Raw genomic sequence first — 13,061 nt, 5'->3', positions numbered from 1 at the left:
ACCCCCATCCTTCCCCTTGGCCATCTGTTCTCTATGTCTGTGAGTCTGTTTAGCCATCAGTCGTCTGTTCTCTATGCCTGTGAGTCTAGCACCTGATCTTATGCTAGACTGTCCATCATTTCAGGAGACAAAGCCCATCAATTTATCTAAGGCCTTCCTAGAACGCCAGTGCCATAAAGAACAGGACGTTTGTAATACTCCTTGGCCATGTCAAGTTGTGGCTCTCATGAAGGGTCTCTGAGTACCAGGAGTCAGCTCAAAGAACCCTCCTGAACTCTACTGACACAAGTCTTGGTGATGGAAGCCAGCATCTGCATGCAGTAACCAAGGGCTTAAGTTTTGGCCGGTCACCCCTCATTTCATCACCCTTCCCCCACATTCAGTCTGTCCCTAAACTACCAGTTAAGCTCCCTTCTGCCTAGTGGTATTATTTCATCTGAGAATGCAACACTTCCACAGATGTAAAATATTGTGGAATAAATAACCTGCTATTTCAACAATCATTAACCAATCAGGGGCACGAGGACATTAATGAATTCATTGTCTTTCTGCCACATCTTCCCCTATAGGTGGGTCCCCATGGTCACCTCATTCCATCCAGAGGAGAAAAATCATTCCCTCTGTTTAGCACGTTCCTTTCTCATTGGTCTCGCTCACACTCCCATAGCCTTTTTTTTTTTTTAAACCACAAAACGTTGGGTCCACTGGGAAGCTTTGCTGATCTGGGCAGGCACTGCTGGCAGCAGCCAGGCTCCTGTGGTCAGTGGGCAGGTCAGATGGGGGCCAGCTGGGAGGAGCCATCTCTGCTCCACAAGGCTTCTCATCCTCCAGCAGGCCTCCCGGGCTTGTCTGCATGGCTGCTGGGCAGAAGCACACAAAGCCGCTTTAGGCTTTAGCCTGGTACATTATTTTTCCAGAACATTCTACTGGCTAAGACAAATCACAAACGTTGGCCCAGATTCAAGTGGTGCAGAAACAGCCTCTGTGTCTTGGTGGGAATTCACTTTAAATCACACAGCAAAGCGTATGGGTCCAGGGAGAGGTAGAGAGTTGGGACCATGTTTATCATCAGTTTTTTCCTAAAAGGATGGAAAAACAAGCCTTAGGTCCACACTGGAAGGGAATGACACGTATCTCCATGCTTTAGCACAGATATTTATCTTGTCTAAATTCAAATGTAATAATTTGTTGGATATGGATGTCTCTAACAGCAAGTCCCGACGAGAAAGGGAAATTGCTGGGTTGTTGTTTTGTTTTGTTTTGTTTTTCCCCTTGAGGGGATTTTTCTGGGGAGTTTAGCCTCCTAGTGACAAAAATTTTTTTCATTAATTGGGACAGCTTGTAGAAGAGAAGAAGAATAAAAAGGTATATATAGATTTCACCTTAATTTCAGGTTTAAAGTTTGGGGTCTTTTTAAAAAATTAGAATACAGTTGATTTACAATGTTGTTTCAATTTCTGGTGACTGGCTGTGGTGCTGACTCAGCTCAGATCCAGCATTGCTGTGGCTGTGGTGTAGGCCAGCAGCTGTATCTTCGATTCGACCCCTAGCCTGGGAACTTCCATATGCCATGGGTGTGGCCCTAAAAAGACAAAAACAAACAAACAGATCTACCTCTCTTCACAGAAGACTTCGGCCGGTCTTGCCTGTTCTCACTCAGCCTTTCCAGATGCCAGCATCTCCCATCCTCTGCGGGCAGAAGGAAGCCTTAAGGACAGAGGAGCAAATCGCCTCAGCCCAGGGGGAAGGGCCACCTATCCAGATGGGCAGAGCCACTGATTTGCTTCTGTACCAGTAGAGGTAAGACAAAGGGCAGCTTTAACTTGAATAGAGGGAGAAGTGCAATCCTTTAAATGATCAGCAAGAACAGCTCTGCCTTTCAGTGAAAATATCTTGAGCGGCTTAAGGCTCAATTTTTTTTTTTTTTTTTTTTTTTTTTTTGCTTTTTAGGGCCACACCTACAGCATATGGAAGTTCCCAGGCTAGGGTTGAATCGGAACTACACCTGTAACCTACACCACAGCCACAGCAACCCTGAATAATTAACCCACTGAGCGAAGCCAGGGATTGAACCCGAGTCCTCATGGATACTAGTCGGGTTCATTACCACTGAGCCATGATGGGAACTCCAAGGGCTCAACATCTAAATCTCGGATGTCTAATCATTTCTGATGCACCCACCAACCTACCCCATCAGCCAAGAGGAAGCCCCTCTGAGTGAGGAGACCAAGCCTAGTGCAGCGGTTCTTAGAGTTTGGAGAATGTACGAATCACCTGGAAGACTTTAAAATCCAGATTTCTGGGGCCCATTCCAGACCTACTGATCTAAAGTCTCTGTGAAATGTGCATTTTTAACAAGTGATTTGCAGCAACCAGTTTACAGACAACACTGGAGAAGCACTGGCTTGTGGCAGGGGGTGTCCTGGGTCCAGAGCAACCATCGAGGCTTAAAGTAAATCAATCTTCTCCCTCCCTTCCTTCCTTCCAACCTTCCTCCCTTCCTCCCTTCTTTCTTTCTTTCTTTCTTTTTCTCTTTCTTTCTTTCTTTCTTTCTTTCTCTTCTTTTCTTTCTTTCTCTCTCTCTCTCCCTCTCTTTCTCCCTCCCTCTCTCCCTTCCTTCCTTCCCTCCTTCCTTCCTTTCTTTCTAGGATCGCACTTGCAGCATATGGAAGTTCCCAGGCTAGGGGTGGAATTGGAGTGGCAGCTGCCAGCCTACACTACAGCCACAGCTACACCAAATCTGAGCCACATCTTCGACCTCACAGAGCAGCTCTCAGAAATGCCGGATCGTTAACCCACTGTGCGGAGGACGGAGATCGAACTTGCCACCAGGCTATGCAGAGACACCACTGATTCTGTGGCACCACAGCACAAACCAGGACTAGGGTTTCTAAACCAATTCTTCCCAGGAGAAATATCACAAGAGCAAAGGGATCTCCAGAAGTTATCTTTGAGCACAAAAGGGGACAAGGGCATAAGGAGGAGCGCAGGGCTCCCAAGGACAGTGATGCTGGGTCCTCCCCTCCGGGTTCAACGTCAAGGCCACTGGCACAATGTGGGTTTCATTAATGGCTCAAAGACAAGAGCTCACAGTTATAAGTTCAAGATGTTATTGAAACACCCACATTGTGTTTTTTCATCCCCACCTACCATTCCCCCAAGGGTTTTCTTCAGCCATTTTCTAAAAAAACTTTTACCATGGTTCCACCCAAGTGGTCATATTTCTAAGGATCTGGGGTAAAGCATCCTGGGGCCAGTGAAACCCAAACCGGTGTGGTAGAGAGATGATGCTATTTCCTCTGCCTCTCAGGGGGAGATGGGGTAAAAGCTGTGAACCCGCTAAGTACATAAGCAGAATCGTGTGGGTGGCCCCAGAGAGGGACACCTGTTTTGCTACTAAAGGCAGGATCACAAACATAATTTTTCCACTATACTCTCCTATTGAGACTCAGCCAGCACTGTAAGCCCAGGGGAATTTCTAGAGCGATTTAGAGCAAGATCTCACAAGGTCTTAAAGACATACTCTTGGGAAAGCGTCACTGCGTTAAAAGTCTGGAGACATTCTTCATCGATGCAGACTATTCCTTAGACTATTCCACTACGCTGTTCATTGTTGGGATTCAAGTCATTTCCAGTCTCTTCCTGTTATCAACAAGGCAGCAAGAGACAAGTAAGTACATGTTCATGTAAATGAAAATATGCTTTGATTTCTAGAGGATGGATTTCTACAATCACTGTGGATAGCTTAAGAGTGTTTACAAGCATAGGAGTCTCCTTTGTGGTTCAGCAGGTTAAGAACCCTACCTAGCATAGTGTCCATGAGGATGCAAGTTCAATCCCTGGCCTCGCTCAGTGGGTTAAGGATCTGGCATTGCTGCAAGCTGTGGTATACGCAGCAGGTGTGGCCTTAAAAAAAAAAAAAAAAAAAAAAAGGCGTGGGCATTTGATATTTTAACAAATATTGTCATCTTATTTTCAAAAACTACAATAACGAGCCTCACTCCCTCTGTGAGTAGATGCACGTGCTTGTTTTCCCACATTTCTGTGAAGACAGGTTAATTCTCCTCCCCTCCCCCACTCTAATGGGCAGGAAATGAGTTTTGATCAACTGACAAAATGTTATGACCAGAGGATCACTGGAACCTAATCCTGTATTTCCTGGAGTTAATACACTAGGAGTGGTAGTTAATACCACTAGGAGTGGTAGTTCAGTTTTCACTAATTCAGTGTTGTGGCAACTTTATGGAACATAATTACTGTAAATAACAAGAATTGGCTGTATATCCTTACTTGTTATCTTTATATCACATTTTGATATTAAGATTATGCCAGCTTTGTAAAATTAATTAGCAAGCTTTGTATCCTTTAATAAGATGAAGAATAGTTTAAATATATTAATTCCCCTCTTCAAGCTCAATCTGTACTCAAGGCTGAACACCCACTTCCTCTTCTAATTTACAGTTCGATTACATCCAGCCATGTTGTCAGAGGTTCTTCTGTGATAGAGATCCTTCTGTGATACGTGTTTATACTATTATTAGTAGTATTATTGGTCTTTTTAGGGCCACACCCATGGCATATGGAAGTTCCCAGGCTAGGGATCAAATCAGAGCTGTAGCTGCTGGCCTATCCCACGGCTACAGCAATGTGGGATCCAAGACGTGTCTGCAAAATACACCACAGCTCACACCAATGTTGGATCCTTAACCCACTGAGCAAGATCAGGGATTGAACCCACATCCTCATGGATACTCGTCGGGTTCGTTACCGCTGAGCCACAACAGGAACTGCATAAATCCCTTACTATTTAAGTTACATAGTAAATTCCCAATAATATTTTGTTGCTTCACATTTGAAGATAAACCCCATCCCATGATGAACTTTCTCCTGAGAAATTAAAATTTGAAGATTAACCCCTAAAGAGATCGCTCCCCCCACCGCCACAATTTTGAAATGACAGTCCAAAAGATAATATCCGCATGCTTTTGCCTGTGTGAGTTAAAAAATCCAAAGAAATAGAGCTCTAACATCCTCCTCCTCCCCCAAGGCTGGTTTTGCTCTCACTGGACGGTCCTCCACGCTTGGGTAGAGTAAGAGCTGGTCAGCCGCTGCTGGCCAGGCTGTCCTCTGGAAGGTCTGGGTCATCTTGGGCCACTAGCCTCTCACATGCCCTGCCTTTAGAAAGTCCAACATGTTCAAAGAAAGGTAAGAATGTCACAACATTGGCTTTAAAGCTGCCAGATATAGGACACAAGACAATTCAGACCCTAAGTGCAATGATCCCAAATAAAAGGATGTTTCCGGAACCCAGGGCCTGTTGTTGCCCAAGTCCAAAGCGAAAACACCTTGGTGTCTGAAAGAAGGAGAGAATGGAGAAAATTTTGATTTGATACACCAAGATACTGGTTAGTCCCTGCCAACTGAACAGAGTTCACAACCTGGGAATTAAAACTCCATTGGGGGGGGGGGAATCTTCCAATAAGAGGTTAAATTTGGCAACGTGCATGAACATATCTGGGGGAAAATCTATCTATACATACTGTATTCACTTTCAAAAGTGGCATTTTGGAGAAGGCTATGCTCTTACTGATGTGTTTGCAATAATGCAGTCCCAGGCACGAAGTCTTACTTGAGGAGCCTTCATTTCCCAACCAGCATATTCGGTCGTCTTGATTTCTAATTTTCCCCTTGGGCAGCCTGATGTTGGGATGAGGGTGGCTCTGTCCAGGGACATACGTGGCATTTTTGTGTGAACAGGCATTTTCAATGCTGTGCTACAGTAACTCCTCTGCTCAAGCTTGTGAAACTTGCTTCCAGGGAAGGTTTCTCTTTCATTCCCTGTGTCTGTTTCAGCTGGAAGATCAAAGCTGCTCTTGATTATTATGTTTGGACTCCTGGAGCCCTAGTGCAAATCATTCTTCTATTATGGGCTGCTCTTGAACACAATAAGCTATGTGGCTTGCGTTTAGGCATCTGCAGCTCTGATAAAACCATGTGTAACCATGTGCACCTCCTGCTGTATGGAGGTGCCAGAGAACAGTATGCTCTGCTTGTTAAATATGCTTTTCAGATAAACAACAGATGCATTTTAGTAGATCCCAATATTGTGTGGGATATACATAAATGCTGTTTTTGTTGGTTTTTTGTTGTTGTTGTTTGAAGTTCATCCTGTAATATTTCAATTTGCTCAATCTGGCAACCCAAATCTTAAGGTAATTGGACACCAAGTGGTGGGCGTGACCCTTCAGCCTGAGAATAGATTTTTTTTTTTTCTTTTTTGACACCTGTGGCATATGGAAGTTCCTGGGCCAGGGACTGAATCCTAGCTGCAGCTGCAACCTATGCCACAGCTGTAGCAACAATGATGGATCCTTAACCCATTGTGCTGGCCAGGGATTGAACCAACCAGCAATGCCACAGAGACTAGCTGGATCATTAACCCACTGCGCCATTGCAGGAACTCCCGAGACACTAAGCCCTTCCATACTTCCTTGGCAGTGAATGGAAATGCTTTTTGGGCTGCTTATCTAGGCCCAGCAGCCACATCAAGGTAGAACTTGACTAGTGCCCTGGGGTATAGGTAGGATACAGCTCCCTTGCAGATTAAGAGCCATAAGTATCATTCCCACCACCATTGCCTGAGGAGGTCTTTCCTGAAGACTCTAGTTCCAGTGAGACTCAAGATCCTGCTACAACAGCTTTAGCCTTCAATGGTTCCCTTCACAGCAGCCACTGCACCTCTCTCTGGCTCAGGCCCACAGCCCACACACCAACTTTACTATGGGATCTCAGCCTTGACATTGTACAACTGCTCGTCTGCAAAAAAAAAAGCATCCCTTGTCTGTGGATAAAATGCAAGTAACTTGCCACAGGGTAATGCCACTTGACAGGCTCTTGAAAAACTTGGAGCATTAAACATCCCACTCACTCTGTACTAACATTGACCTAATGGGACTTCCAGAACAGAAAAGTAGGAAAGGAAAAAGTATCAGTTCACCCGAGAAGAAACAGAAGTTCAAGTTCAATACACATATGAAAAAGTGCTCAATTTCATTTCATACATTTTTTTCAAACTAAAGGTAAGAGATACAGTTTGAGACCTATATATTTGGCAAAAAATTAAAGGATTTATAGCACCCGATGTTATCCAGGGTGTGGGAAAATGGTTATTACCATAGGGTCTTGGTGAGTATAAATTTATATGGCCTTATAGGATGGTAAAAATTGCATAAAAGTAATATGTTTATAATAAGAAAAATTAGACTAGCCCAAATGTCAATGAATAGGGACTAATCATTATGGCACATTTGTGGTTAAGTGAATGAGAGAGATTCATATATAATGACCAAGAAATGCCTGTGAGATATTAAGGAAAGGAAATTGCAGAATATGTGTATGTTCTGATTTTATTTCTTTTCTTTTTTTTTGGTCTTTTTGCCTTTTTCTAGGGCCACACCCGTGGCATATAGAGGTTCCCAGACTACGGGTCTAATTGGAGCTGTAGCCGCCAGCCTACACCACAGCTCACAGCAACGCCAGATCCTTAACCCGCTGAGCAAGGCCAGGGATCAAACCTGCAACTCATGGTTCCTAGTCGGATTCGTTAACCACTGAGCCACGACGAGAACTCCCTGATTTTATTTCTTTTTTTTTTTTTTTTGTCTTTTGTCTTTTTGTTGTTGTTGTTGTTGTTGCTATTTCTTGGGCTGCTCCTGCGGCATATGGAGGTTCCCAGGCTAGGGGTCGAATCGGAGCTGTAGCCACCGGCCTACGCCAGAGCCACAGCAACGTGGGATCCGAGCCGCGTCTGCAACCTACACCACAGCTCATGGCAACGCCGGATCGTTAACCCACTGAGCAAGGGCAGGGACCGAACCCGCAACCTCATGGTTCCTAGTCGGATTCGTTAACCACTGCGCCACGATGGGAACTCCTATTTCTTAATTTATCTGGATTGATAGACAACTAGATAGACTGGTACATAAGATATGTTCTAATTGGCTGCTGAGTTACCTAGAGTATTGAGGACAAGTAAAAGCACTCTTTCCCAAATTTCAACCAAATATAAGACCCAATGAACTTGACCCTTCCAAGCCAGTTTCTTAATAATAAAATAGGACAATGGGGAGATGGGTGTGTGTGTGTGTCTCATGCACCACCCATCTCACTTAAACTGGTACCCTTGGTCTTCCTTGAATAGAGGACAATTCACTCTGAGTGGGAGTAGGGGACAGCCTGAGGTAACCAGGTTTGGTGGGGCCTGAATGTATACACTTATTTGAGGAGCCCCCTTATATATCTTACTCATTCAAGTGTTAAAAGTCGGAGTTCCTGTCGTGGCGCAGTGGTTAACGAATCCGACTAGGAACCATGAGGTTGCGGGTTCGGTCCCTGCCCTTGCTCAGTGGGTTAACAATCCGGCGTTGCCGTGAGCTGTGGTGTAGGTTGCAGACGCAGCTCGGATCCCGCGTTGCTGTGGCTCTGGTGTAGGCCAGTGGCTATAGCTCCGATTCGACCCCTAGCCTGGGACCCTCCATATGTCGCGGGAGCGCCCCAAAGAAATAGCAAAAAAAAAAAAAAAAGAAGTCCTATGACCATGACACCACATCCAGAGTGCCTCCCAGGAACTGGGGCAGAGCCGGAGGCAGTGAGAGGCCCAGGGTTCAAGTTCAACAGGGTGTGGCAGAAGCTCAGTCAAAGGGGACAGGGGAATCAGGGAGCCCAGTCTCAGAGCATCCCCGTTGGCAGGATGCCTCCATGGCAAAGGTAGAGGCTGCCCACCCCCAAGTCAGGTCATGGTCACTCCATGGAGAAAACACCCGAACAGACTGGGGATGTCTGCCTCCCAGCAGGAAGAGGCTGAAGGCAGGAGGCATCCTGGAGCAGTCCGCAAGGCCCCCAGATGATGGAGGTTTTGGCAGCAGTGTCCGCACTCCCACTGCCTGGGGAGTACGAGTTCCACCGATGTTTGGCAGGCAACTGAGCATGCCCGGTCTTCAAAGGACCACCCCCGAGGGTGGGTGAAAAGCCTGGAAGTGAGTTGCCATCGATGAGCAGAGGGTTTGCTTTAAGGCAGTGGCGAGGAAAAAAAAAAATACTGAGAGTACCCGTTATGGTTCAGGGGGTTAAGAACTGGGACTATTACCCACGAGGATGCGGGTTGAATACCTGACCTGGCCCAGTGGGTTAAGGACCCAGCGTTGTTGCAGGTAAGTAGCAGATGCAGCTCAGATCCTGCATTGGGAACTTCCATATGCTTTAGGTGCGGTCCTAAAAGAAAAAAGAAAAAAGGAAAAACAAAACAAACCCATAGTCCTGTTTCCTGACTGCACCCGCACCCCCCTCCCCACTCTGTTCAGCCCACTACTTAAGTCACACAGGATATATTTCTCATTATATATATATATATATATATATATATATATATATATATAGGGTTTTTTTTTTTTTTAATTTTTTTTTTTTAGGGCCCTATCTGTGGCATATGGAAGTCCCCAGGCTAAGCAGCAGCCACAGCCACAGCAACACAGAATCTGAACGGCGTCTGCGACCTACACCACTGCTCAGGGCACCCTCGGACCAGGGAACGCCAACACCCAACCCACTGAACAAGACCAGGGATTGAACCAGCATCCTCATGGACAATAGTCGGATTTGTTTCCACTGCGCCACAATGGCAACTCCCGAATTTTTTTTTTTAATCTTTGTAAAACTTCTTAAACAATAGAGGACTTACATGCTTTATCATAGTAACACTCAACTAAGACACGGTGATTTGTAATAGAATTTGCAGCTCACAAACCTGACACATGATCCCTTCAACTCGTATTCATAGTTTTGACAACTATCAACAAAACATTCACTCCCTTGATTTCTATCCCTTCCATCTCTCCCTTAAAAAGGCAACTGAAATTTGACACTGGTTTCTTTATGGTTTGCTTTCAGCTGAATGACGCGGGCAAGACAGAGTGTCTCTAGGGCAAAAGAAACATATGATTGCAGACTTTGGTGCTGGCCAAAACTTCGGTACAGGAGTCTCAAATTTTGCTATCAACATATACAATTTCCAAATAGCTACAAATAATATTTAAAATTCACAAATAGATAAACTCTTCCTTTCAGCAGAGTTTACATAGATTTCCCCATTTAGTAATAATATGCCTTGACTCACTTAAAATTTTCTTCCATTTTACTTTTCATATTGTTGTGACACTATTTCAGCATCCACCCAGGTAGATGCTATTTTCTGAAGCTGACATGTTTGTCCCCCCTTAGTGCCCCCCACAAAACATGTAAATGAATCATTGATCCCCCACCAAGTTACTTTCAGCAAATAATTGTTTGCATAATTATGAAGAGCCATTCTGAACAATAGGGATAGAATAGCAGTAAGAAAAAACTCTTGCTTTCATGGAACTTCCATTATAGTGGGGGGTTAGTCAACAATAAACTGAGTGATATAGTATTCAGGAATTTCCAAAGAAACAGAATGGATATGATAGATGGATAGATAGCTGGATGGATGGATGGATAAATAGATTTATTACAAGGACTTGGCAACTGGCTCATGGAATTATAGAGGCTGGCAAGTCCAAAATCTGCAAAGCTAATGTCCCAGTTTGAGTCTGAAGACCAGTAGGCTGCTGTAGAACCAGGAAGAACCAACATCCCAGTTTGGAGGTTGTCAGGCAGGAGAATTCTCTCTCATGTAAAGAAGGATCAGCCTTATTCATTATCTTCAAGTGATTGGATAAGGCCCACCCACATTATAGAGATTAAATTATTAGACCACATTATATTTATGTGGTCTAATAATTTAAATGTTAATCTCATTCAAAAAGCACCCCCACAGAAATATCCAGAATGATATGTGACAAATATCTGAGCCCCATGACCCAGTCACACTGACACAAAATTATCCATCACAAGAGATAAAAAAATAAGTTGAAAAATAAATATAGTGTTTTATCACTATTAGCCCACAGAGAAAATACAACCGGTGATCTTATTGCATGGCGATATGACTGAAGAAGAGAAGAGGTGAAAATAGGCATGTGTTTTAGTTACAATACTGTCCCAAACTTTAAAAACATCAGTATTCAAATGCCATCTTGTGGCTGATTTATTCACATTGTGTCATTCATCTCACATCTGTTAAAATCTGTTAAAATGTCTACTGGAATCAATGGAGTTGTTATCTGAAGCCTCCAGGTTTTTTCTCCTAATTCATGTGTATTATTAGTTGTAATTCCATGCTTGATGGGTTCAGGATACAGGCAACCAGGCCAGTTTTACTCCAGATTCAAATGCCTTCTTTGGTTATAACGGATTTAATACAAGCACACTATAAAATAAAATATGCATCATCCGTGTACATAAGGATGCCATAACAGAACTATTTACACACTTAAACTAACATGCAGACTCACTTTACAACCCCTATGTTTAGTGCAACAAAAACATCATTACATAGAATAAACAGGACTGAATATTTTCCCAAATTCTAAGCATCCATAAATAGCAGTCTGCATTCTTGGCCCAGTGTTATAATCTTTGCCTTGTAACTTTATGCAGTCTAATAAAAGATTTATCATAAAAGTGGTCTTGAGTATGACCCATAACCTATGATTTGTCTTTAAGACACATTGTCATTATTGTGTAGACCAAAACTTTACATTCTTTTCATACACAACCACTCCCCAACTCCTTTTTTTGTTTGTTTTGTTTTGTTTTGAAAGTTTAGTTCTTTCTTTCTTTTTTCTTTTATTATTATTTTTTAGTAGTTATTTCCCCAATATGGTTTTTTTTTCTACTGTACAGCATGTTGACCCAGTTACACATACATATATACATTCTTTTTTCGCACATTATCATACTCCATCATAAGGAACTAGACATAGTTGCCAGTGCTACACAGCAGGATCTCATTGCTACTCCATTCCAAAGGCAATAGTTTGTATCAAGTAACCCCAAGCTCCTCAACCACCCCCATCCCTCCCCTTCCCCCTTGGTAACCACAAGTCTATTCAGCAAGTCCATGATTTTCTTTTTTGTGGAAAGGTTCATTTGTGCCTTTTATTAGATTCCAGATATAAGTGACATCATATGGTATTTGTCTTTCTCTTTCTGACTGACTTCATTCAGTATGAGAGTCTCTAGCTCCATCCATGGTGCTGCAAATGGCATTATTTTGTTCTTTTTTATGGCTGAGTAATGTTCCATTGTGTATATATATCACATCGTCCTAATCCAATCATCTGTCATGGATATTTGGGTTGTCTCCATGTCTTGGCTATTGTGAATAGAGCTGCAATGAACATGGGGGTGCATGTGTCTTTTTTTTTTTCTTTTTGTCTTTTTGCCTTTTCTAGGGCCGCTTCCATGCCATATGGAGGTTCCCAGGCTAGGGTTCTAATTGGAGCTGTAGCTGCCGGCCTTCACCACAGCCATGGCAATGTGGGATCCGAGCTGCGTATGCAACCTACACCACAGCTCACGGCAATGCCGGATCCTTAACCCACTGAGCAAGGCCAGGGATCGAACCCGCAACCTCATGTTTCCTAGTCGGATTCCTTAGCCACTAAGCCACAATGGGAACTCCCTGTGTCTTTTTTAAGGAAAGTCTTGTCCGGATATGTGCCCAAGGGTGGGATTGCTGGGTCATATAGTAGTTCCCGTTTTGCAACTAGCTGGAAAAAATGCTCTGCTTTTAAAGAGTGTAAGTGATCAAGTTAGACCACCCAGACAATCTCCCTTGTGATTAAATTCAAAATCAACTGATTTAGCAAGCTTAATTACTCCTGTAAAATCCCTTTTGTAAGATTAAGTGACATAAGCACAGGTGTTACACTAGGGGACAGAGATCACTGGGGCCATCTTAGAATTCCTTACCACACCTTATAGCCAGAACCCAGGTGAAAAGATGAAAACATTGTCAATTCTCTGTGAGTACCTCCCTGGTCTTCCCCCTTCTTACAATCCTGAATCCTGGGTCTAGTGTTTGTTCCCTTGCTTTTCTTTCTTCCCCACCACATGTGCATGAAACACAAAGCAAAATCACT

The 13,061-nt window shown here is 43.6% G+C and overlaps 1 long non-coding RNA gene across 1 annotated transcript; it reads right to left on the bottom strand.

Moving 5' to 3' along the window:
* Positions 519–1,955, bottom strand: LOC106507914. Its single transcript, XR_001304292.2, has 2 exons — positions 1,615–1,955; positions 519–1,079 (listed from the first exon to the last, which is right to left on the bottom strand). It is a non-coding gene; the product is annotated as an uncharacterized LOC106507914 (long non-coding RNA).

Source organism: Sus scrofa, chromosome 10 (genome assembly GCF_000003025.6).
Source record: "Sus scrofa isolate TJ Tabasco breed Duroc chromosome 10, Sscrofa11.1, whole genome shotgun sequence".
NCBI classification, from domain to species: Eukaryota; Metazoa; Chordata; class Mammalia; order Artiodactyla; family Suidae; genus Sus; species Sus scrofa.
The sequence above is the reverse complement of the archived record's forward strand: the minus strand, read 5'-3'. Positions and strand labels throughout refer to the sequence as shown.